This window comes from Pinus tabuliformis, chromosome X (genome assembly GCF_031772625.1).
Source record: "Pinus tabuliformis cultivar Carrire ecotype Pingquan chromosome X, CPIR1, whole genome shotgun sequence".
Classification (NCBI taxonomy): Eukaryota; Viridiplantae; Streptophyta; class Pinopsida; order Pinales; family Pinaceae; genus Pinus; species Pinus tabuliformis.
The window spans coordinates 1,630,445,804-1,630,469,266 of NC_142308.1; positions in this window are offsets into that span (position 1 = coordinate 1,630,445,804).

Sequence of the window (23,463 nt, forward strand, 5' to 3'; positions counted from 1 at the left end):
ACAGGGAAGAGAGATACCCCCTCTCCTACTTGTCCGAACTTACCTCACGACTGTTCCGCCTGGCTTCTGCGACGAGTTGGTACCCATAGTTGCCTTTCCTAGGGATCTGCATAGGTGGCTGCGGAGGGGAATCCCGTGGCACCTGAGGTCGACGTTGTATCACTCTCGACAGTACTTCCGGAGGGCACCCTTGCGAAGCTTGGGGGCTTGCACCGGCGCAGACTGTTGTTAGGAGGTCAGCGTAACTTCCTCTGATACCTTCGCTGATAGGACTGGGCCCTCATCATCCCAGACTATCCTCGGAAGGCCCTTTGATTCACTTTCTCGTATTTTGGTGTCCGGTCTCAATCACCCGGAGCGGAAATACTTGAAAGTTGTTTGACTGGCTGTATCTTTAGGAACTTTTTAGTGTGTGCTCTGTGCTCCTAGTTGGCCTAGCTTTTAATTTTTTGAGTCTTTAGATAAGATCATAACAAAAAATTCAAAGTGGCTGACCGGTCTCCTAGACGGTCTCGAAGACTTCGTGGTCTCTCGCCACCTAGTTTAGAGCCTTCTCCTAGAAGGCGCAGAGGGAATACTACCGGTGGGGTTCGTCCCACGCCGGCTGACGCATCGGGGATTGATCCTCCTCTCGGGGATATTAGCGGCCAAGCAAGGCCTGGTACTTTTGAACAAGAGAGGGACGCTCCAGTCTTTTCTCAAGTTCGCTTTCAAGCGGAGGATAACGTAGAGGTAGAAGAACTTTCAGAATCATTAGTGATTCCAAATTCTCCACTACCATCTAGTTACCCAGACGTATTGCAATACGTTGGGCCTCCATTATATAGACCAGCGAGTCCAGGTTACGCTACGCGCTTACCATTTATGATCACTACTGGAAGCATGGCTTCCACAAGTGCCGCGACTATGCAAACCCCAACATCGGTGCAAGGGGGAGGAACCATTTCCATCCCCTCCGCTTCCTTGTTCGGATCGTTTGCTAGCACATCTTTGGTTGGGTCTACCTCCATTCCGTCCACGAGTGGAAATGCCCAAACCAATGCTTTTAGTACTGGTTCCTTCCTTTTTGGCACCCAATCACAGGGTATTCCGTCAGTTCCGTTCAATGCCGCTACGTCCATGATGGGCGGATCGGCTTCATTTCAGGGTTTTCCTTTTGGAAGTGGTCATATTCCACATTCCAACCCAACGGTAGGATCTATGCCTTTTTCTTCAATAGGACAAAGCAGCAATCCTTTCCAAGGTTGGAATAACCCTGGGGCTAGTAATGCAGGAACTGCGAATCCATTCATCGGTCAACAAGGAAGTAGGCCGTATTCCACAGTTAGCATGTTTCAAAGTATTCCTCCCCTCGCTTCGGCTTGGAACCCATATCAGGGGTTATCGACTCCTTACAATTCTATAGGAGGAAACTTTGCAAGCTATGGAGCTTATACGGCAGGAGTTGGTCAAACTCCGAATTTTGCTGGACCACAAGGCTTGCCCTTTGGTTCAGCTGGTTCTACTGGTCACTTGGGGCAGCCTGGTGCCTCTCAAATCCCAGGACAATCTTTTCAGAACTTGGGGAGTTCTGCCCAGTCTGGGTGGAATCCCCTAGGTCCTCCTAGGCTTCCATTTCTGGCAACGTTAAACTTGCCGGATCTCACTAAGCTAACGAACGACCCTATCAGATACAATCCAGCCTGGCCTCCGGTCCCAACCAAACTCCCTTCGGACATCCCAAAATTCGAAGGGAAGAGTGGTGAAGATCCGGGCGATCATGTAACCACATTCCATTTGTGGTGCTCATCTAACTCCCTCATCGAAGATTCGGTTAGGTTGAGACTTTTTCAGCGCACCTTGACTGGTAATGCGGCTAAATGGTACATAGAGTTGCCAGGGGGCAGCTTTACATCGTTCGCAGACTTAGCTAATATCTTCTTGAATCACTTTCAGTTGCCTGTCCGCTATGATGCCGGAACTGAACTTCTGGCTACCTTTCGTCAAGATAAGGCAACCCACATTTCTGATCACATACAGGAATGGAGACGGAGAAAAAGGCTCATTAAAGCCGAAATCCCTCCCGAGTACCGTCTAGAGTGGTTTTTGAAGTCTTTGCAACCTGAGATCTCCAAGGATGTCTCCATGTCTGGGGTCTATTCTGAGGAGCAAGCCATTTTCAGGGCCCAGCAGTTAGAACTGATCTACTCTCAGTCTGGGATCCTCCAAAAGTACTTGCCAGATGCTCCTGGATCTAAGGTTGATTTAGCTAAGCCAAAGCCAGGTCCCCATGCGGATGGTATCGTGGGGTCTGTAGACTCAACTACAGTGAACTTGCTAAATCAATTGCAGCAGTTGTCATTACAAACTGCTCCTAACAACCAAGTCACAATGTCTAGTCCTCCTGCTTCCCAAAATTCTTCCATTAACGCCGTCCAATCCAATAACCCCAAAGGAAATCAAAATTCCGATGGGAAAAAGAAAGGACGTGGTAAAAAGAAGAACTCGGATGGGAAGCCCGATGCAAATAAATCCGGCAACAACGCTGGTGGTGGCAAGGGTGAGTCGAGAAAGAAAGTCAAGTTTCCTTGCAAGTTATGCAGTGGAGACCATCTAACTCATCTTTGCCCTAAAATCGAAGACGCTCAGCGCTTGTTAGCACAGCAAGGGACTTCTAGTTCGCAAGCTGTGTTGACTAACCCGTTTCCCCAAGGGCAGCAACTTCTTGCTGGCGCGAATTCGAATCCTGGGACCTCCTCTGGGGGCAACCAGGAAGGGGAAAAAGCATCAAATGTTTTTATGATGGGTTCAAACGTTAACGTGACTACTCGGTCACGTGATTATGGTGAAGCCGAAACATCTAAGGATAAAACGGTTCCCGGAAGTAATGACCTTCATATTGAGCGACCTCCTGTTGAGACTGTACCTAGGATACCGAAAGGTTCCGCCAAACGCGCGACAATTAACCCCAATGCTAGAGCTGCTCAAAATTACTCCATTGTGGAGGATTTGGCTCAAAGCCCATGTGCTATGTCCGCTTTGGAAGTTCTCCAGTCGTGTCCGTCTCAGAGAAGTGCTTTACTTTCCGCCATTGGAGCAGTTGATTCAGCTAACTCTCTAGTGCTCTCTTTTGACATGTCAAATGTCAAAAAGAGACTCCCTCATCATATGGCTTTTCAAGTAAAGTCAACATACCGGAAAATCAATATTTTTCGCACCGTTATAGATGAAGGAGCTTCCACATGCGTCATGTCCATGTCTTGTTGGAAGGCTATCGGTTCACCTTCGGCTGTTCCTTCACCAACCGTCTTAACTGCATTTGATGGCCATTCTCACAAGCCGCATGGGATTATCCCGGCCTTTCCTATATGTGTTGGAGGGAAGGTCGTTAATATCGAAGTTGAAGTCGTAGATGCTAACCTAGACTATAATCTCCTATTAGGAAGGAACTGGGTGTACGAGATGGAAGCCGTTGTTTCGACTTTGTTTCGTGTCATTTGCTTTCCTCATGAGGGGAAAATCGTTAAGGTTGATCAATTGGACTATGCTCCAATCGATCCTCAAGCAACCTCCGACTCTACTGTTCCTTTGGTGGATAACCCTCGCCCGCCGACTGAGAATTTAGGAGTAGGGATGTATTCCTCATTGATGGGTACGTTTGATCTTCCCTCTCCTTTTGCAAGAATCAATGCTATTTCATCATCCAAGGAATCTTCTCGAGAGGGGTTCTTCCGAACTCATCATTTTTCCGACCCTTGGACCTTGCCTTCACCTACGACCACATTAGTTGAAGGGCAAGTTAATGGAATGGCGTTTCCTATATCTGCAGCTGAGCTTAGATATCAGGCTATCGTAGACTCTGCAGATAACCATTCTACTCCCTTTTCCGAAGAGGAGCTAGATGGTCATGTGGCCCCCGCTTGGAGCTTCGATTCTAACTCTGCCTTGGACTGCTTAGATTCGGTTCTACCTTCTGAAGAAGCAATCCTCGAAATTATGATGGGTATAGATCGACCTTGGGAAGACTTACACCATCGCTCATATTTTCTTCCTCCATTGCAGGAAGTAGAATCTAGATTCTCCGAGCTCGTTGGTAGTGATGTTTGTACGGTATCGAACCCTTTGGCTCCAACACACACACGCGCTGAAGGTAATATGTCGGTAATCTCAAAAACGATACCTATAAACATCTCTAAAAATCCTAACATCATCGAGAATATCTTCATCGGAAGTGAGTGTTCCCCTGAAGAAATTCAAATTTACACCGACCTATTCAAGGAATATCGTGATGTATTTGCTTGGTCTTATGAGGAAATGCCCGGCATTGATCCTTCTATAGTCCAACATGAGATCAAGACGTACGAAAACGCAAAACCGATTCGTCAAAGGCTTCGGCCGGTTAACCCTAGGAAAGCAGCGGCTATCAAAGCTGAGGTTGAGAAGCTGCTAAGGGCGAGTTTTATATACCCTGTTCCTCTTACGGATTGGGTTTCGAATCCAGTCCCTGTGGACAAAAAGCAAGGAACAATCCGCGTATGCATCGATTTTAGGGACTTAAACAAGGCTTGTCCAAAAGACAATTACCCCACGCCATTTATTGATCAAATTATTGACGAGTGTGCGGGTAATGCGATTTTCTCCTTTATGGATGGTTTCTCAGGTTATAATCAAATCTCTATTCGTCCTGAGGATCAGCATAAGACTGCCTTCATATGTCCCTGGGGTACCTTTGCATATCGAAAAATGCCCTTTGGTCTTAAAAATGCTGGAGCCACCTTCCAGCGGGCCATGTCTTACGCTTTCCACGACATCAAACATATCATCGAGGCATACTTAGATGATCTCGCTGCTCGTTCTCGCAAGAGAACTGATCATCCTAGTCATCTTCGATTAGTCTTTGAGCGATGTCGTTTTTACAAAATCCGGTTAAATCCCAATAAGTGCGTTTTCGCGGTTACATCAGGTCGGTTGTTAGGGTTTATAGTTTCCAATGAAGGGATACGAGTTGATCCCTTCAAGGTTGAGGCAATAGTTCAGTTGCCTCCCCCGTCTTCAATTCGTCAACTTCAAAGTCTTCAAGGGAAGGCCAATTTCTTAAGAAGGTTTATAGCAAACTATGCCGAGATCACTAAAGGGTTCATGCGTTTGCTACGGAAAGGAGTTCCATTCCTGTGGGACGACTTTGCGCAGCGGTCGTTTGATGCTTTGAAAAAGGCATTAGTCTCTGCCCCGCTTTTGAGTCCACCGGATTACGGTAGAGACTTCCTTTTATATCTCGCTGCCGCAGAATCTACCATTGGTATGGTTCTAGTTCAGGAAGACGATGCTCTTGTCGAGCACGTGGTTTATTATTTGAGCCGAGGCTTGATAGGCCCTGAACTCCGCTATTCTCCTGTTGAGAAGTTGGCCTTGGCAGCAGTCCATGCTGTCCAGAGGCTCCGTCATTACATTTTGCTACGCAAAACTTTTGTCTTAGCGGCGGTCAATCCATTCCAGTTTGTCCTCAGTAGGCGAGTGATTGGGGGCAAATATAATAGATGGATAGTCATTTTACAAGAATTCGACCTCGAGTTCTTGTCCGCCAAGTCTAAGAAATCTATGGTCTTCGCGGAGCTAATTTCTGAGCTTCCTTGTGGAGAGGATGTTGTTTATGAGGAAAGTTTACCCGACGAACATATATTCCTCATCTCTTCACAAGACCCTTGGTATGGAGATATCATTGTTTATCTCCAGACTTCGAAGTTTCCCTCTACTTCCTCCAAGGATGAACGTCGCAAGTTACGTCACCTGGCTAAAAACTATGTTATCATTGGTGACACTTTATACCGTCGAGGGGTTGATTCAATTCTTCGACGTTGTTTAACCTTAGAGGAAGCAGAGTCTGTTCTTAATGATTGCCACAGTGGAGCTTGTGGTGGTCATCTATCCGGGCTTGCTACAGCCCAGCGCATCTTACGTGCCGGCTACTTTTGGCCTTCACTCTTTAAGGACTGTGTGGAAGCGGTAAAACGCTGTCACCCGTGTCAAATTTTTACTCGCAAGATGCGCGCGCATCCAGCTCCCCTTTTTCCCGTTGTCACCGTCGGTCCCTTTACGAAGTGGGGTATTGATTTTACGACTTGTAATCCGCCTTCAGCGGCAAATCACAAGTACATTATCGTGGCTGTAGACTACTTCACGAAGTGGGCTGAAGCCATGCCTACTTATAAGAACGACAGTGACACGGCAGCTTTGTTTCTTTTCAACCAAGTTATCTCAAGATTCGGTATCCCAAGAGAGATTGTCACTGACCATGGCAGTCATTTCCAAAATCAGCTAATGTCCGAATTGGCTTTTAAATTAGGTTTCCGTCAAGAGCATTCGTCTCCTTACTATCCTCAGGCCAATGGACAGGTCGAGGCGGTCAATAAAACTCTTAAGACGATACTCCAACGGACAATCGATAAAAATCGGTCCAATTGGCACATTATGTTGTATCCGGCTCTTTGGGCATACCGAACCTCCGTTAAAACGGCTACTGGTTTTACTCCTTTTCAGTTAGTTTACGGGGTGGAATCTATCTTTCCGGTCGAATGTGAAATTCCATCTCTGAAATTGGCTGTCGAGCTTCTTCCTGAGACTTCGAGTCTCGAGGAGCGCCTAGTTCATCTGGAACATCTCGATGAGCAGCGTCGAGATGCTGCCACGACGAATGAGGCCCATAAGAAAAGGGTCAAAACTCAGTATGATAAGTCTGTCAGACCTCGTGTTTTTTCTGAAGGTGACCTTGTCTTGGTCTATGACCAAGATAAGGACGCCTTGGGGGCAGGCAAATTCAAGCCTATGTGGTACGGTCCTTTCATTATCAAACGAGTCTTAGAAAAAGGATCGTATGAGTTAATTGATTTCGAAGGAAACAAGCTGGCGGAGCCCCGAAATGGGCTCTATTTAAAGAAGTATTTTGCTTAGTTTTACCAGGCAATGGCTTCTTTGTATTTTATGTGTATTTGTACATATCTTATCGAGCGTTTTTCTGATATCAGCACTTTTGGTCTGCTTTGGCAGGTGTTGATGGATGATTTGGTTTATTTTGGATTTGCCGATGGTGCTAGTCGGCACACTCGGAATCTTGCTTCCGCAGCTTGGGTACTTTATTACCCAACTGGTCAGTTGATGACATCGAGAGGTGTGTGTATCGGTCCTGCTTCAAACAATATGGCCGAGTATACAGCTGTTATCAGTTTATTATCCGAGGCAATCTCTTATGGGATCGACTCGTTGGTAGTGTATCTTGATTCTCAATTGATAGTGTCTCAGTTAAATAACATTTATCGGGTTAGAGATCCATCATTATATCGCCAATATTTAAGGGTGAGGTTGTTGCAAAGATCATTTATTTACATTAATTATTTGCACATTCCAAGATCTCAAAATTGGTTAGCTGATTCTATCGCTAATCAAGCATTAGACTGGCATATCAATCATTCATCATCATAAAATCATGCATCAAAAAGTCAAACTGTACATATATATATATCTCAAAGCGTCTCGAGTGTACATATGTGTGTCCAAAAATATACAAAATTGGGACTCAAATGCCCATAATCATGTCAGGCATATCTAATGCCTCGGCTCTGGATGAGCAGCTAAATAACTAACTATAGCATTGGCCACGCGCCGAAAAACGCGAACCCAGTCACGTGGCATCCCAACCACATGACGCTGCATATCTGTAGGAAGGTCCTCTATCTCGGCCATCGGCACTTGATAGCTCAATCTCGCCAAGTGTCGCTGCACGTTGGCAAGGGTCCTTTCCGCATCCGCAGCCGCCTCTTCGGCTCCTCGGCCACGCCGTCCGTGCCGTGGGAATCCATCTGGTCGCACAGGCCCAATGTCTGAAACATGATCATCATATCAGTCATTTGAATCTCATCAAAAAATATCTTTTTCAAAGTTCATCATTATGCTTGAAAAATCCTAAAAATCATAAAATCATAAAAATCAAAAAAATCTTACCGATCTCGCCCCATGCTGCATCTGGTGGCAGTACTAGGTCAGGATCTCCTCGGAAATCCAGTCCAGCATAGGGGTAGTCGTCTATGGCGATGATCTGTTGCTCCCACCAAGCAAAAAAGTCGTCGTCGAATGCATTCCTGGGCACTTCCCCACCCCCCAGACGTTTCATCAAGTCAGCCCACCGGCCCATACGTGGATCACGTGGACTGCTGATGGGAACTGCTACCCTGGGACGGAGTGCAGGAACCTTCTCAAAGAAAAATGTGCATAAAATGGTCCCATACCCAAAGTTCTTGGTCTGTCCCTTCCTGATAGAAGCAAGCTGCTCCTTCATGTTGGCAAGTAGGGGAGTACACCAGTCAAACACCGTGGTGAGACAGTCCACTGCTACGCTCATGTTTACTCGTGATGCCTGATGTAGCGAAGATGACCCGTTCACTCGAGCTATGGTGAACAGGATTATCCGCAGTGACAAACTCGCCACGTGTGGGATCGAGATCTGACTCCCGACCTTCCGATGACCTGGGCAGTAAAGTTGTACATAGTCGTCTACGCTGAGACTATTCCGGGTCCTGCCCCGGGAGTGGACTACCTCTCCCCTTCGGGAAAGGCCCGTGATGAAATATATATCTTCCACTTCTATCCTGAGTGGCATTTGATCAATCATAAAAGCTTCTTCCTCGACATCCCAGTAATCAATAAGTCTCTCGAGCAGACGCACATTTGCTTTCATATTCGGCAACTTAAAGAATTTTAACAATCCGCATCCCCGTAAGACATCTAATGCCTCATCATTCTCCATAACTTCATTATCTACAGCTGAGTGCTCTCTTTCACGCCATGTGAGAGTCATCCTGGAAGAAAAAATCAAATTCATCCATTAGTTTTTTATATAAAAATTTTTCGCTGCGCACACGCGGTTTACCCTATACACAGTCGCGTGTAGGGCCGTCGTATACGCGATTTATATACATCCAACCCGCGTGTACGCCGCAGAGGAATTTTTTGCAAAAATCTAACGGTGAAACATTAATTAAACTTCCTAAAAACTATCACAATTGATTGCAAGACAAGTTTAGTGCTTACCTGGAAGTTTTCGGCAAGTTTGAACGGTTGAATAAGTCACGGGGAAAGTTTGCTCCTTTTGCTCCACAATTTGCTCTCCAAGTCAAACGGTGAAAATGGTAAGTTCAAAATTGCTTTTTATAAGTTTTGAAAATGCAAAATTTTTTCAAAATTTTATTTTGTTTGGTTTCATGTGACTTTTAACTTGGGAGCTTGGAATGTCGAGATTGAGTTGTTTTTCAGGACATTTTGGACATTTTTCGACGATTCGAGGCGGTTCCATGACTGCTGACCCGTCATGGCAGGTATCGTGTTCTCACTGGCATATAGGTTAGGGACACCATTTTTCCGTTGCATTATGCATACTAGCCTCCATTTGACCGATACATCTGCCGTAGGGTCGACCCCATCATGTTATGGTTCGCAAGCCATTTTCACTCGCCGATTCTTTAAATCATGACATGATGGTAGAGCCATCCTTTTACATGGGCATCCTAGTTAGCACCTCACTGACATTTGTTGCCCATGCTGCTTCGTTTTGAGTAGGCTCGGGAGTCCTCTGTAGTCCCGCCATGACTTATGCGTTGAAGACTCATGCTTCCTTGCTTCTTCGCTTCGTTCTGGCCTTATACCCTAGAGGCTCCTATGTGTGTTGAGTTGTACTTCTGCATTGCATGTTGACCATTTGCACCTTTTGGCCTATAGCCGGCTTCACTTGGACTCGTGTTTAAGCCCACTTTTGACCATGACGTCTGCAAAAAATCAACCTTGCATACCCTTGACCTCTGCAGCTTGACATACCCAGATCCGTGGAAGGGACATACCTCTGAGTGTCACTGACCAGTTTTTCACCTCCCTGCATTGAGCATAGGAACGTTCCTTTCCCAGGAACTAGAGCATCTGTTTCACCGACACTCGTTCTTTCCACTGTACCATAGCATTCTTTTATTCTTTTTCCGGCTTATCAGAAAAAGACAAAAAAAATTAAATATTCCAAAAAGAGCGGGAACAGGGACATTATTTCCATTTATTGTTGGCAGCTAGAGTCAGTCGTGTCGCCCTTGAACAAAGCACTCAAAACAAAGTCTCCTCCGCATGGGTGGGATTTAGTCTGACTTAGGTAAGCCATAACCTTGTTATCGAGTCAGTTCTCCCCCGATTGGTTATCTCTTCCGATCATATGGAGGGTTCGTTCGTGCCTCCTGCATGACGAACTTATACAGATTCATTATATGCTGCCACATAGTCACATTGAGTCGTGCTTTTGTTCAAGGGAAGTTAGCCTGAGTCGGCCTTTCTGCGGTGTCTCTTGACTCATTTTTCAGTCGGCCATCCCTGGTTGTCAGTGTCATGTCTATTATCACATCAGTTATATTGGTCCTTCACTCGTGCCGGTTTGAGAAGGTCCCCATTGACTTCTTGCTGGCGGGTCTTGTCCTTATCGACGACGACACATTGCTCTGAGGGCAGACCTAGAGACCGCACCCTGGCCCTATTTTCATTATTGGTAGGTCACCTTGTGCTCAGCATCGATCAGTATCATGGGTCTTTGACTGAGTGGTTTCCCTTGTGTTCGACATCAGCATACATTATCACACATTGGGATTCGTGCAGTACCTTGGTTTCCATTTGACCCTATTGGTGGATACCTCGCCTCTGTGTCAGCTTTCATTATTGGTTGGTTCAGAGGGTTTCTGCCGTGCGCTAGCCACATCTTGTGTACGCCGGAAACGTACTTTCGGTTGGGTTACTACATCTTTTTCGTCCGATTCCTTCCACATTATTGGCCTACGGGTTACACTCGCGCTAGATTGATGGAGGATGCCTTAATGCCTTCCTTCTAGCGGATCTTTCCCTATCGACTACGACTCATTGCTCTGGGGCAAAGATCTAGAGTCCATTTGGCAGTACCTTGGGGTTTGCAGTCATTAGTGGCAGATTCCTCGCTATCGACAGTGGGAAACCATCATTGTCTCCTGATTGATAGATTCTTACAGGTGTTCGACTTCAGCTCATTTATTCACACTTGTTAGATTGTACTGGGTACCTTGACGCTCATTATCATTATCGGTGAGTAGTCTCGCGTTTGTTAACGGTATACATCAATGACCGGTAATCAAACGATTTCTCACATGGTCGACTTCAGATCATTTATTCCCATGGTGTAGAAATGTACCACGGCGGTCGGTGAAGACCTCAGGTTGTATCAGCATTCATTGGTTCACTTGACAGTTGCTCCTGTTGCTGCTAGTTGATACCATTCCACCTTATATGTTGCAGTCAGTCATGGCGACATTCTATATGCTGGCACCTGAGTTTGCAGTGTAGTACCATCCTATTCCATCATGTTCAGTTGGTACCTTATGGGATCAGTCTTTGATTTCAGTGATCCGTTGCATCTTTCAGCATCATTGACAGTTTTATATGTGATATTCAGACATGTACTTACTCATTATGATCAGATGATCCATTATGTATTTTTACAGTCATTTATACTTATATACTTAGTGGATCCGCTTGTACTTGATATGCGGACATGCTTTACTTTTCCTGAGCATGGGTATGCCCGCCTCAGACAGTGTTTCTTTCTGATCTCCTTTCGGTGGCTTGGCAGGCTGAATTCCGGTGAAGTCCTCCTCGGTTTTTTGGCGGAGTTCCTTTCCTTGTACTTACTTAATGTATTTCGGCCATCATGTTCCCCTTCTGACCTCATACATTAGGGGGCATCTGTTATAGCTCCAAATCTCACTCTTATGGTTTGTGATGCTGCACTTATGGCCTAGGGCAACCCCTCCTTCCAGACCTGGTCCAAAAATTTAAAAAACAGTGTTTTATTCCCTGTACGCGACTTTGCCCTGTGTTAAACGCGTGTACACGCGGGTCTGTCATACCCAACCCGCGTGTATCTATTAAAACACTTAAAAAAATATAATTTCCTCTTTTTCGGGCGGTGATCGCGGGTTTACCTGCTGGATCACCTGTTAGTGCCCGTGGCCCAACTGTTCCCAACCAACTCCTAACTAAAAAACTACTTTGGAGAGGGTATAAAAAGACATCAAAGGGAAGGCCAAGGGGAGAGAGAAAGGAGAGCAAGATTATTATGCTGAGATTTTTCCCTTAGACCAGGTCTGAAGTCCTTGGTGCATCCTGCACTTCCCCCATTTTGCATAGGAAACCCTTGTTTCCATGTGTATTGGTGATCATTCATCCTTGACATCATCATTGAGTAAGACTTGGAAGGAGCTCTTGTTGAAGGCTGGAGGCTGGAACGAATCCGGGAGGAAGCTTGCTTGGAGCCTGCTGAAGGTGTTCAGGTGATATCTTTCCGATATATGTACTTTATTTGCCTTTATATATAAAGAAACACGTCTTTGTTCCCGAATAATCTTTCTTTATGCTTATGAGATTCTTGTGTTGAATACTTATGAAAGTAGTTACTTAAAGATTATTTATAACTAACTTTATAGCATAAAGATGATTTATACATAAACTTCTATACATGTACTGTTGATTTCTTTGATTTGTTTGTCTTGCAGGTCAGAGAAAGAAGAAGGGAACTCCAAGAAGGGTTTGCACCCTAACGGTCTTCTCGGACGTAGGACCTTAGGTATGTACCCTAAACCTTAGGATTTGCTTAAAAGTAAAAAAGATGGCTGTGTGTGAGTGTTTCTTTGTATAAGCAATTTTCAGTCTGGTAGAGTCTCAGCCCAAAGGACTCTAGGGGTACTTTCCCTTCAACCAGGGATCCTCCCCAATGTGCCTGTTACATTGAAAGGGAAGACCGTTCAAATGAACGTGATGGTCGTTCAAGGACCCTTGGTTTATAACCTACTCCTTGGACGAGACTATATATATTGCATGGGAGCAATAGTCTCCTCACTCTTTAGAGTAATGTGTTTTCCACACGAAGGAAGAATGGTCAAGCTCATAGACCAACTTTCATTTCCGGGATCACGCATCACAAATAGTCACATACCAACCCTGAATGGTCTATTCAATCAAGAAATGTCTCCACCCCCAGTCCTTCTTCCTAATGAGTGCGAGTGATTCGGAAAGATGGGACTGGAACCCAGGGGGCATGCATCCTGGTCTGCTTTGGGCAGAGAAAACCTTGGGTATAAGATAGAACTTCCGCGAGAGAATATGACTGGTCCGTACCCCATCCGTGGATGGAAGAGGGGTTGTTCTGGAATAGGATTCTTTTGTCAAAGTTACGTGTTTGACAAAGGTCATTCACCCTTGTCTATTTCGGTAGACAGTGCCGAGGAAATGTTTTGTTTGAAAGATTAACGAAACAAATCTTTGGGTAACCAGAAAGAGGCAAGCCTCCCTCAATAACACAAATGTTTTGTCTTTGAGTAGTGTTCTTCTCTTGTCGCAAGTAGCTTCTCTCTTGTCGCAAGTAGCTGTTCTCTTGCGATCTTGCGAAAGATCTGTTAAAAGTTGGGTTGACGAGAAGACAAGTATCATGTAAGACCCGTTAAAAATAACGAGAAGACAAGTATCGTTAACATTAGACTGGCAAGACGACAAGTAGCTGTGAACACCCAAAGAAAAACAGAGGTGGGAAGGAGGAGGGGCAGCCTTGAAATTGTACTTTATACCTGGGGGCATGCAAACCTTTTGGAGTGCACGCAAAGAGCGATTATTTATCTATTTTTTGGGTTAGTCGTTTCCGATCTTGCATAAAGAAAGGATATGGAGTAAAGCTTAGTGAAGATGAAACTCCTTAAAAAATAGAGATCTCACAGGGGACATTTCTTATCTTATGACTGGTATATCGAGCAGTTTTAGCATAAAGTTCATGCTCGTTAAAAAATAAACGCAAGATCCAAGCAGTTTTAACGCTGTCTTCATGCTCGTTAAAAAATAAATAAAAGCAGTGAGCAATGTTTTCCCCAGAGTTTAAGCTCATTTTTAAATAAAAAATGAACCTATTCCGGTAAATAACCTCTGTGATCGTAAATTTATCAGCCATAAAAAGCCTTGGTCGCGTTTGCACCTGCCACCTCCACCGTCATCTTGGCCGATCGTTCACCTCCATATGATTGTTTACCCATTTTGAGGAACAGCTGCGAAGAGTGATTTCACCTAGCCATCCTTGTGACACTGCCGTGATTGGAAAATTCCAACCTGTACCTGGAATCTGTTGTTATCCCTGTTTATCACTCGTTCCTCAAAAGACGAGTCTTCTTTGAGCTCTTTTCATCTGACTCGTAAAATATGAAAAGATTGCCGAGTTTTGGCCTTCCAGCTCGTTAAAGTGACCGGAAGAGCTATCCCTCCTCTAGATTTTAATCTTTTTGGACCTGAGGGATTATTGCACAAAAAGGTCGAGCGCTTGTTTTATTCGGCTCGTTAAAGTTATCGAAAACTCATCCCTTCTGTATTGTTTTATACTTTTTTCGGACTTAAGGGATTAGATGATGAAAAAGGAATTTTGGAGTTAACTTTCTGTACCTTTTCAGACTCTCTAAAATTGAAAAGGACCGAGTTTTCCTTGTCGTTAGACTCGTTAAAATGATTAAATAGCGACAAACTTGTCTTTAGACGAGAACGAGTTTCCCTATTGCTAGGCTCGTTAAAACATAGCGATGGGCTTGCCCGAAGGGCAGGTTATAGAACAAGCATATGTTATCCTCCTCAAGCTTGACAAAAATAAAGAGGTACTGGTCAGAAATGACTGGGGAAAAATTGGGAGAACCTCAAAGCTTTAATGGTAGCAAGTCTCTCTTGAACATGACACTTTTCTTCCGTATCACATCGGGTTGGGTTGTTTCATTCACCGGTCTCATCACCATGGTCTCGCCAAACCATCCACATTTGGGGTAATGCTACCGATCCATTGCATCAGTGTCGTTATATGTTCAAGAGATGTTGTTCAGAAAGAGTCAACCATGTCCCATCCACTGCCATACATTATCCTTCATCCATCCATGACCGCCACCCTGAATCATATATCACAGATTGTTTTCACCTCCATTAAAATCATTAGCTCCATTCCGTGTCACTGATGTGGGATTCATTAAGGCCCTCCTTTGACGGATCGCTTCTTGTCGACATCAGCTCATTATCCAAGAAGTTGATCTAGGAACAACCCCCTCAGTACTTTGAAGCTTGCATGCCTCAATGGCAAGTTTCTCACTTCCGGCGACAGGTATACATCAATGACCTTCGACCAGAAGATTTTGCGTGGTGTTCGACGCCAAGTCCTTTATTCACACCACGTGAATTGTACTGCGGTACCTTGAGGGTCATTATCATTATCGGTGATTCCTCTCGTGCTTGTTAACGGTTTACATCACTGACCGGTAATCAAGCGATGTCTTTCCATGTTCGACTTCAGCACAATTCTCACATGGATCGACTTGTACTTAGAGTGAAGATCGAACGAGTTTGAAGACCCCGGATCTAGTTTCATCCATCCAGGCTGCGATATATATTCAGGAAATATAAAGACATTTGACATGTACATCATTACAGCAGATGATCATCCTACTCAAAGGATGATAATTTCAGCAGAGAATTATCAGTCTACCATCAGACGATCGTCTGTTATATGTACCAAAATGAATTTATAAAGCTGAGCATGGGAATGCCCGCCTCAGCTAGATCATGAAAGCAAAATGAAAAATAATGTATTGTATTTTATTTTATTACAGGTCACCTCTCAGCAATTGAATGAACTTCGGATCCTCCAGATAAAGCATTTCACCCGATAAACGACCTCATACTTTAGGGGGCAACTGTTATAGACATTTTTGTGCCTTACAGCATGAAGCATGAAATGTCCATAATTTGAGGGATCCAAAGTCCCTAAACATGTTGTTCCTACCCCTAGAGGAACAAGGTCAGCAAACCACAACACTAAAGATCAGTTCTCCACCTGAAAACACTCAAAAAAAAGCTAATTCTGGATCATGTCAACTGCTCCACTGAGCATCTGCGCTGAATGTCAACTGCTCCACTGTCTACCTACACTGAATGTCAACTGCAAAGAAGGCTACTTGCACTGGGCGAGTTGGGACATGTGGCACAGTCATTCCTCAAGGTGTCAATGCCCAGGAAGCTTCCAAAATGACACTTGGATCAGGGAATTCGACTGGTGATGAGTAAGAGGGTCTAGATCTCCAAGTGGAAGCAAGAACCTCCAAGTGGACTCAAGAACTGAAGAATAACTGAAGTGAGAGAGGACACTAGTCAGCTTCATGCCAGCCTCAAGCTGACTCATCCTTTCTCCAAAACTCCTATATATAGAGCTCTCTCATGAGGTCTAGGGAGGCTGGAATTTGGTGAATGTAAGGAAGTGCTGTTGGTTTGAGTTTAGAACTATTGGGTGATTTGCTTTGAAGGAGGTGAAGAGGAGATTTATTTCTGCTGGGAGGTGATGCTGGATTGGGCCTTTTATGGTTGTATCACTTCCTGAACTTTACTTCTTCCATTAATAAAGCATTTGAGGTTCTTCTATATGCATGTGTCTCAATGGTGCATTGTTATACTTGTGTATTTGATTTATTCTAATCCTTGAATCAATTATGAATGTATGCTTCTTGTAGTTTCCCTCTCTTGCCATTTTGTAGGATCTTGGTGTAGCTGGGCCAGTGAAAGAGCAAGGAGCTGGGAGCAAGCAGCAAGGAGAGAAGACTGGATCAACCATTAGCGAAAGACATCGGTTAGTGGATCTCTTTCTCCCCTATTTTACTTTCATAAAGAAGAAATCTTAGATAGCTTTGCTTCGATTGTTTCTGAGGTACTATCACCCTTAGAGTGGGATAGGGTCATTCCGTATTGGATACTTTTCCCAACAACACCATGCCATGTCAAAATCTAGCACCATGGGAGATTGTTGAATGTGTATTTTCATTGTGAATAACATGATGTCAAAGTTGCAGTTTAGATATCATATCTTCAAAAGCATTTCTTCTCTGGATCCCTAGTTAAAATGAGAATGAAAGTTATAGGTTGGATAACTCTGTCAAAATATTTCCAATGGTATGTAACACTTAGCTTAAATCCCAAATTAATGAAGTGAAAGAGCAATTTTTACTAACATAATCTAGTGGGCAAACTCATCCAGACAATTGGTAGAATTCATGCCATCTAGTAAACATGAAGGCTTTGGGGCATCTAAGCCATCTAGGATGCATTTGGGCCTCTGAGTATCTAGGTATCGAGGGATGCATAGAGGAAACCACTTAAGAAGTGCTTTGGATATATATTTTATAGTGCCAAACAAAAGGTGGACCCCAACATAATGTGGCAACAGAAGTGGTGACATATGGAAGTGATCTGGCTTAGGCGATGATGTGGCAATCAAAGGAGATGACAAGTGTTAGGTGTGGAGCCTGATTATCTTCCGTATTCAAAGGTATCGCTGCATTGGACCCTAGTCCGTAATGGGGTGGCAACGCCACTATTACACAGTAATTTGTCACTGTCTTCATCCTAGTCCTTCTACTGTGTCATGTGTCAAATAAACATGCTCATATCTTCCCCCCAATACAAAAAGATTAAGTAAATTCTCTCTAATGCTGCCAATTGACCCTCATTTCCTAAGTTTTCTGCCTCGTTGTGAGAGTACACTTAATATACACGATGGACCTCTATCATAAACGGTCCCATCGTGACCCTGTCACTGGAGTACACCTGTTTCCCGCGACGGTCAGATTTCAAGCCCCAACGCAAGGCTATCAACTATCTTTAGCGATAGTCAGTCTGCATACATTGCTTCCTAGTGATGTCGTCACTGAGGTTTAGTTCACGACCATTGACGATCTAGATTGGGCGAATTTGTTCCAACAGTCGACCTTCTAGATGTCTCTAGACCTGGTTATTGGTTCATTTTGGGTAGCCCTTCCCCCTCTAGGACGGTAGTTCTATCTATTGTGCTGCCTTCCTTGAGGATAAGCTCCCTCTCCCTCATTTCATGGAGACTCCTTCTCCTATAAAATCACTCACCATTGCTATGATCTGCTAGTTCTTTTGGTTTTAAAGTACTATTGTTGCTTTTGAGTTTGATAGATGGCTTTGATGTGAGTGTGACAAGTGTGGGATTTCTTAATAGTTTGCAAGAGGTTGTGGAGTGCCCATAACATTGTATTAAAGCTTGTGAGTGAGAGAGAGATATTGTTATTTGGATGACCCATCTTTGATAGTGAATGCTTGAAGAAACATGCTGCTTGGATCCTCCGAGAAGGCTTGTAATATCAAGACTTAGTTGTAAGCTTTGCTCTTGATTTATCATTAATACAATCAATGATTATTTCCTATGTCTTGTATGTAATTTACTTGATAACTCATGATTTCTTGATTTTATGAGTAAATAGATCATTTTTGTTCTTAGTTACGTGCTATGTTGTTTCTTGTGGTGTGTCAGGTTGATTGCTCATTAAGGAGACAGAAACAGAAGCTGGAGCAGTGCAACAGAACTTCATCAACCATTGGTTTGAGGTAGGCCTCCAATGATGACTATTTAAGGGAATTAATTACTGTTTTGTCCTTGTTGTGGCTAGATGGGCACTCTAGGGCTAGAGAGGTTGCCTCTGTCTGTAGAGGGAACACTTTCCTACTTCACAAGTTAGCGACTCCGTTGGGGAGTCCTTCTCATGTTTTTTCTCTTGTTTGCTCTTGTTTTGGTTTTGATTTAGTGTATCTTGAATTTTGGGGGTTGAACTATCAGTCTTTTAGGTTACTTGGGTCAATCCGGGAAGTCCCTTTATTATCTATAGGATAGGCTGGCTTTTGTTTGGGAGTTTTTTGTTCATCCTTCATTGTTTTTAAGATCATCGATAAAAAAATATTAACAGTCGCGCCGACGTCACCCTGTCTCTGTTTTAAAGTCCTATGCATCACTGAATTCTTTCGTACAGTCGCGACGATTCTTGAAATTGGCCCGTCGCGGAAGAGACATGTACTCTCACGATGACGTCGCTCTATTGCTATGGCTAGTGGCTGATTGTCCCTAGTTTCCAGTGTTATGCCTGTGACGATTCCTATAGAGTTGTTTTCTAAATTCTACCTCCTGAATTCACCAGTCCTGTTGATCTCTTGTTATCTTTCTCTTGCCAATTAGTTTGTGTTTAATTTCTTATGGTTAGGATACTCTTTCTTTCGTTTCATTGAGTGGATCTTCTATTCTTTGGCTTTGTGACCTAGTTTTTCAATTTTTTTGAATTACTTGACTTGGTTGCTTGTTTGCCCAAGGTTTATCTGCAACCTTCTTGTTGATTTGCTTGAGGCTTCTTCACTGCTTGTTTCTTGCTGGTTGATTTTTAGTGATAATTATTGAACCAATTTTTGACATTGATTCAATTTATTTTCACTACCAAACATAGATCATAATTGTTTGGATCAACCGGTTTCACACTTGCTTGTTTGTCTCTTTAAATTCAAAACAATAAAAATCAAAAGACTGCATTCATTTAGTATACGTATGTGAAAGCGTATTTGCATCTCAAGTTTTCATGTTTGAAAAATTGGAAAGCAAACATTAAAATCATTTATTAGTAGTATCGATGCATTGTGAGATTAATGCATTGATGCATTGTGTTTCTTAGTGTTTACATTCGCTTGTCTTGGTTTGGGAATGATCTCTCTACCCTCCTATAGGTAGGTGTTTATTCAAGTAAAATATGCTTTACTCATTCTAGCTACATCCTACGTTTTCTTGATATACATATGGTAGGGCCTGGAAATTGAAACATAATTCAAGATCAACTCTAAAATGAACTGAATGAACTTAACAATGCATTGGAACATAACACACATTATTTACAGGTCTAGGCTAGAGATGTGCTCTAGTATCGTTAAACCTCGTCACTATTGCTTTCACTTAAGGCTGGGTGATTCCTCCTTCTGTGACTCAATAGCTGCTAGTATGGACTTGTGCTCCCGGTGTCGTCGAGTATATATTGGGAGACCCCACTAGGTTATCATCCTACATCCATAGGAAGCTATGTTTGCCACCTTGAAAACTGTAACGCACCAAACACATCATTTAGGAAGATTAACTGACGTACGGGAAATCCTTGGTTTTCATATGATTTCCAAGGTGTATATGTCGTTTTACGGGTTGTTTGGTAAACCTTTTGCCTAGTTTCTCCAGAGTAGTCACTTTCGTTCCTTTTCAGACTTCTTAAAAGAAAAGTTCCATCTGACCACTTGTCATTTCAGGCTCATTAAACCTCGAAAGAGATAGATTCACCTTTTCGTCCTTTTCTCGACTCTTGAAACATGAAAAGGTCCAATTTTGTTCCTATGTCATAAAGTTTACTGCCCACGAAATATTCCTGGTAACAGTTCAAGTTCTTGGTTACAGTACAAGTGATTTTTAGGCTTGTTCCCAATGGCAACATTCCTCGAGTCTACCAGCCAAGGTCTTCCCCTAGATGGAACTCCTGATCCATTCCCTCCATTTGGAAATGTTGGTGCTCCATATATGGCAACATTGTCTTTGCCTGGGTTAACCATCGGTTTGCCCATTTGGTTTTTTTCAACCTCAATGGTCCCAAGTGTCATGCCTCCTATTCCATCATCTCCTTCGTCTGAACCATGACACGACGATTCCAAGGTTGAGCCTGTGCCTTCTTCCCCCATCTCTTCACCTTCATCTCCTCCTTTGCCTAGTGAAAGTTTCACATCTAGTAACCAGGAAACTAAGAAGAAGAAGAAGATGAAGATGATGAAGAAGAAGAAGTCCGATAAACATGAGGCCATATGTGTAGCTATTGCTCGGAGTACATCTCAGGTTGGACCACCTTCTGCTCCTCTGCGGAAGGTTAAGTTTCCTTGTAAATTGTGAAAGGGTGACCATCTTCTTCGTGATTGTCCTGGTATTCGAAGGATTTTAGAAGTATGGTCTCATGATCTGGCTCATCCCTCATCATCCTCTGAAGCTCATGATGATGTTACCCTATCAACTGGTAGTGGTAAGAATAAAGGGAAGATTTGATTCCCCTGTAGACTATGTGAAGGCACCCATCCCCTTCACCTTTGTCTGTTCATGGATAAAGCTTCCGCCGTTTTTGAAAGTCTTATAGCTTCTTCACCTCAACTTCCCGTTGGTTATCAGAGGCTCTCTTTAGACCCTCTCCCTATTGACAAATAGATTAATTTAGATTCGTCTCCTATCCACCCTCCTCTTCCCGAACCTACCTGTGCTCAGCCTATTCTTGACCAACCATTGGTCATAAAGAGTGTCGACTTGGATTCACCACTAGTAGTCCACTCTATTCCAAAAGAGCGTCATGATCACTATGCTCATGTTCTTCTCATCTCTTCCAATTCTCCTGAGTCCGAGAATGACCCTCCTATCCCCACTAATCAAGAGAGTCCTTCTTCAATTCCTGTAGAGCATGGGGGCAATCATATGATACCCCCACCAAGTAGTACAGTCGTTTCCTTCGACTGGAGTCATTTAATTGCATTCCGCCTTCCATCCTACGTGCCTTTCTAGATTACAGTGCATGCCTATGATAAGGCAGTATCTGACACTGCCTTGGATGAGGGTGCATCGGTTAGCCTCATGCCTTCTACTACTTGGCAAGCTTTGGGCTCCCCATAGCTTGTGCCCATTACACAGAATCTGTTGGCGTTTGACGGAGGAACTAGTCAACCCTTAGGGATCCTTCCAAAGTTCCCTGTTACTTTGGGAGGCAAAACTGTCTATATAGACGTAATGGTTATCCAAGGTGCTTTATATTTCAGTCTTCTCCTTGGCTATGACTATATTTATGCCATAGGAGCTCTTGTTTCTTCACTTTTCCATGTGGTTTGTTTTCTGCACGATGGAAGAATGGTGACTATTGATCAATTGCCATTCTTTAGTCACCCAATGCCTTCTGTACCACCATCATCTTCCATTGGTTCTCATCCGCAAGCAGTACCTTCCTTGCCACAGGTCAATTATGTGACTACCCATTCCGCCTCCACATATGTTGATGATCATGCAGATGGTCTCGTACATCATGTACTAGGGGTATAGGAACCCGATCTGTCATTAGTACCTCACGACATGCATTCCTCCTAGAGTATGTTTCTTCCATCCCACGAAGACCTCTTGGGAGACATGTTCTCATATGGCCAATGAAACAAGGAGTCACGAGCATAGTTCCTTGTCTTGTGTCAATCTTGTTAAAAAATGAAACAAGGGTTAGAGGATAGTTTGTTCCTGTGTCAACCTCGTTACAAAATGAAACAAGGGTTATGAGGATAGTTCTTTTACTGTGTCAACCTCATTAAAAAATGAAACAACTCTCTTTTCCAAATCGAGTCTTTGCTTAAGATCTCGTAAAATCCGAGTCGAGTCTTTCAAAGATCTTGAAAGAGAACCTTCATTCCATCCACCTCGTTGAATGCAATGAAGCTTGGGGGTCATGTACCTCAAATTGTGTCGTTATGCTGGGGGCATGCGAACTCATAACAAGCATAGTTTTTCATTTCAAGCTTGTGTAAACATGAAACCGAATCCAAGCAGAGTTCTCCATGGTTCAAGATTGTGTAAAAATGAACCCATAGCCAATTTACATCTCGTGATTGTCATTTTTATCCGCTAAATTCTGCTAGATGAGCCTTGGTTGTTTCATTCCATCACTACCATCTCTTTGGTCAATCATATGCTTTCACTTGGTTGTTTTTCCTTTCCTGAGGAACCGTAGTGATGAGTGGTTTTATTAGCCAGCCTCTTGACCATTACATGTTTTGAGTAGTTCCACCATTGCCAGAACCAGTTGCTACCCTTTATACCACTCGTTCCTCTAGGACGAGTCACCTTTAAGCTCTTTTCTGACTCGTAAAAGATGAAAAGATTTCCCAGTGTTTTTTCCCTTTTTGACTCATTAAAGAGAATAAAAATGGAGGTATGCTTTCAGCTCTTTTCCGACAGTTTAAAGATGAAAAGATTGCCGAGTTTTCCCTTTTAACTTGTTAAATGGAACAAAAGGAGGTCCACATTCAGCTCTTTCCTAATCATATAAACATGAAAAGATTTCCAGAATTTTGTTCTTTTGAGTTCGATATTGGTTACGAAACGATGTGTCTTTGATCGCTTTTCTATTTTTTCGGATCGAGGCCACTAATTATGAAAAGTACTTCTTGATCGTAATGGTCAAGCGGTTCTCTCAAGCATTATTTTATACTTTTTCGAGCTCGAGAGACACAAATGTACGAAAAAGGACCGTCCTAGAGTTTTCTTTTCAGTGTCGTTTTCAAACTCTCTAAATATGAAAATGACTCTAAGTTTTGCCTATGTCGGACTCGTTAAACTTTGACGAGACTTGAGCTTCTCCTCCCTAGGGTCGTTAAACTATCACTAGGTTGGATTCGTCCAAAGGACGAACTTATATTACAAGCATATGTTATCCCCTTCAAGCTTGTTTTCAAAAATAATTGGGGTACTCGCCAGTAATGGTGGGGGAAAATTTGGAA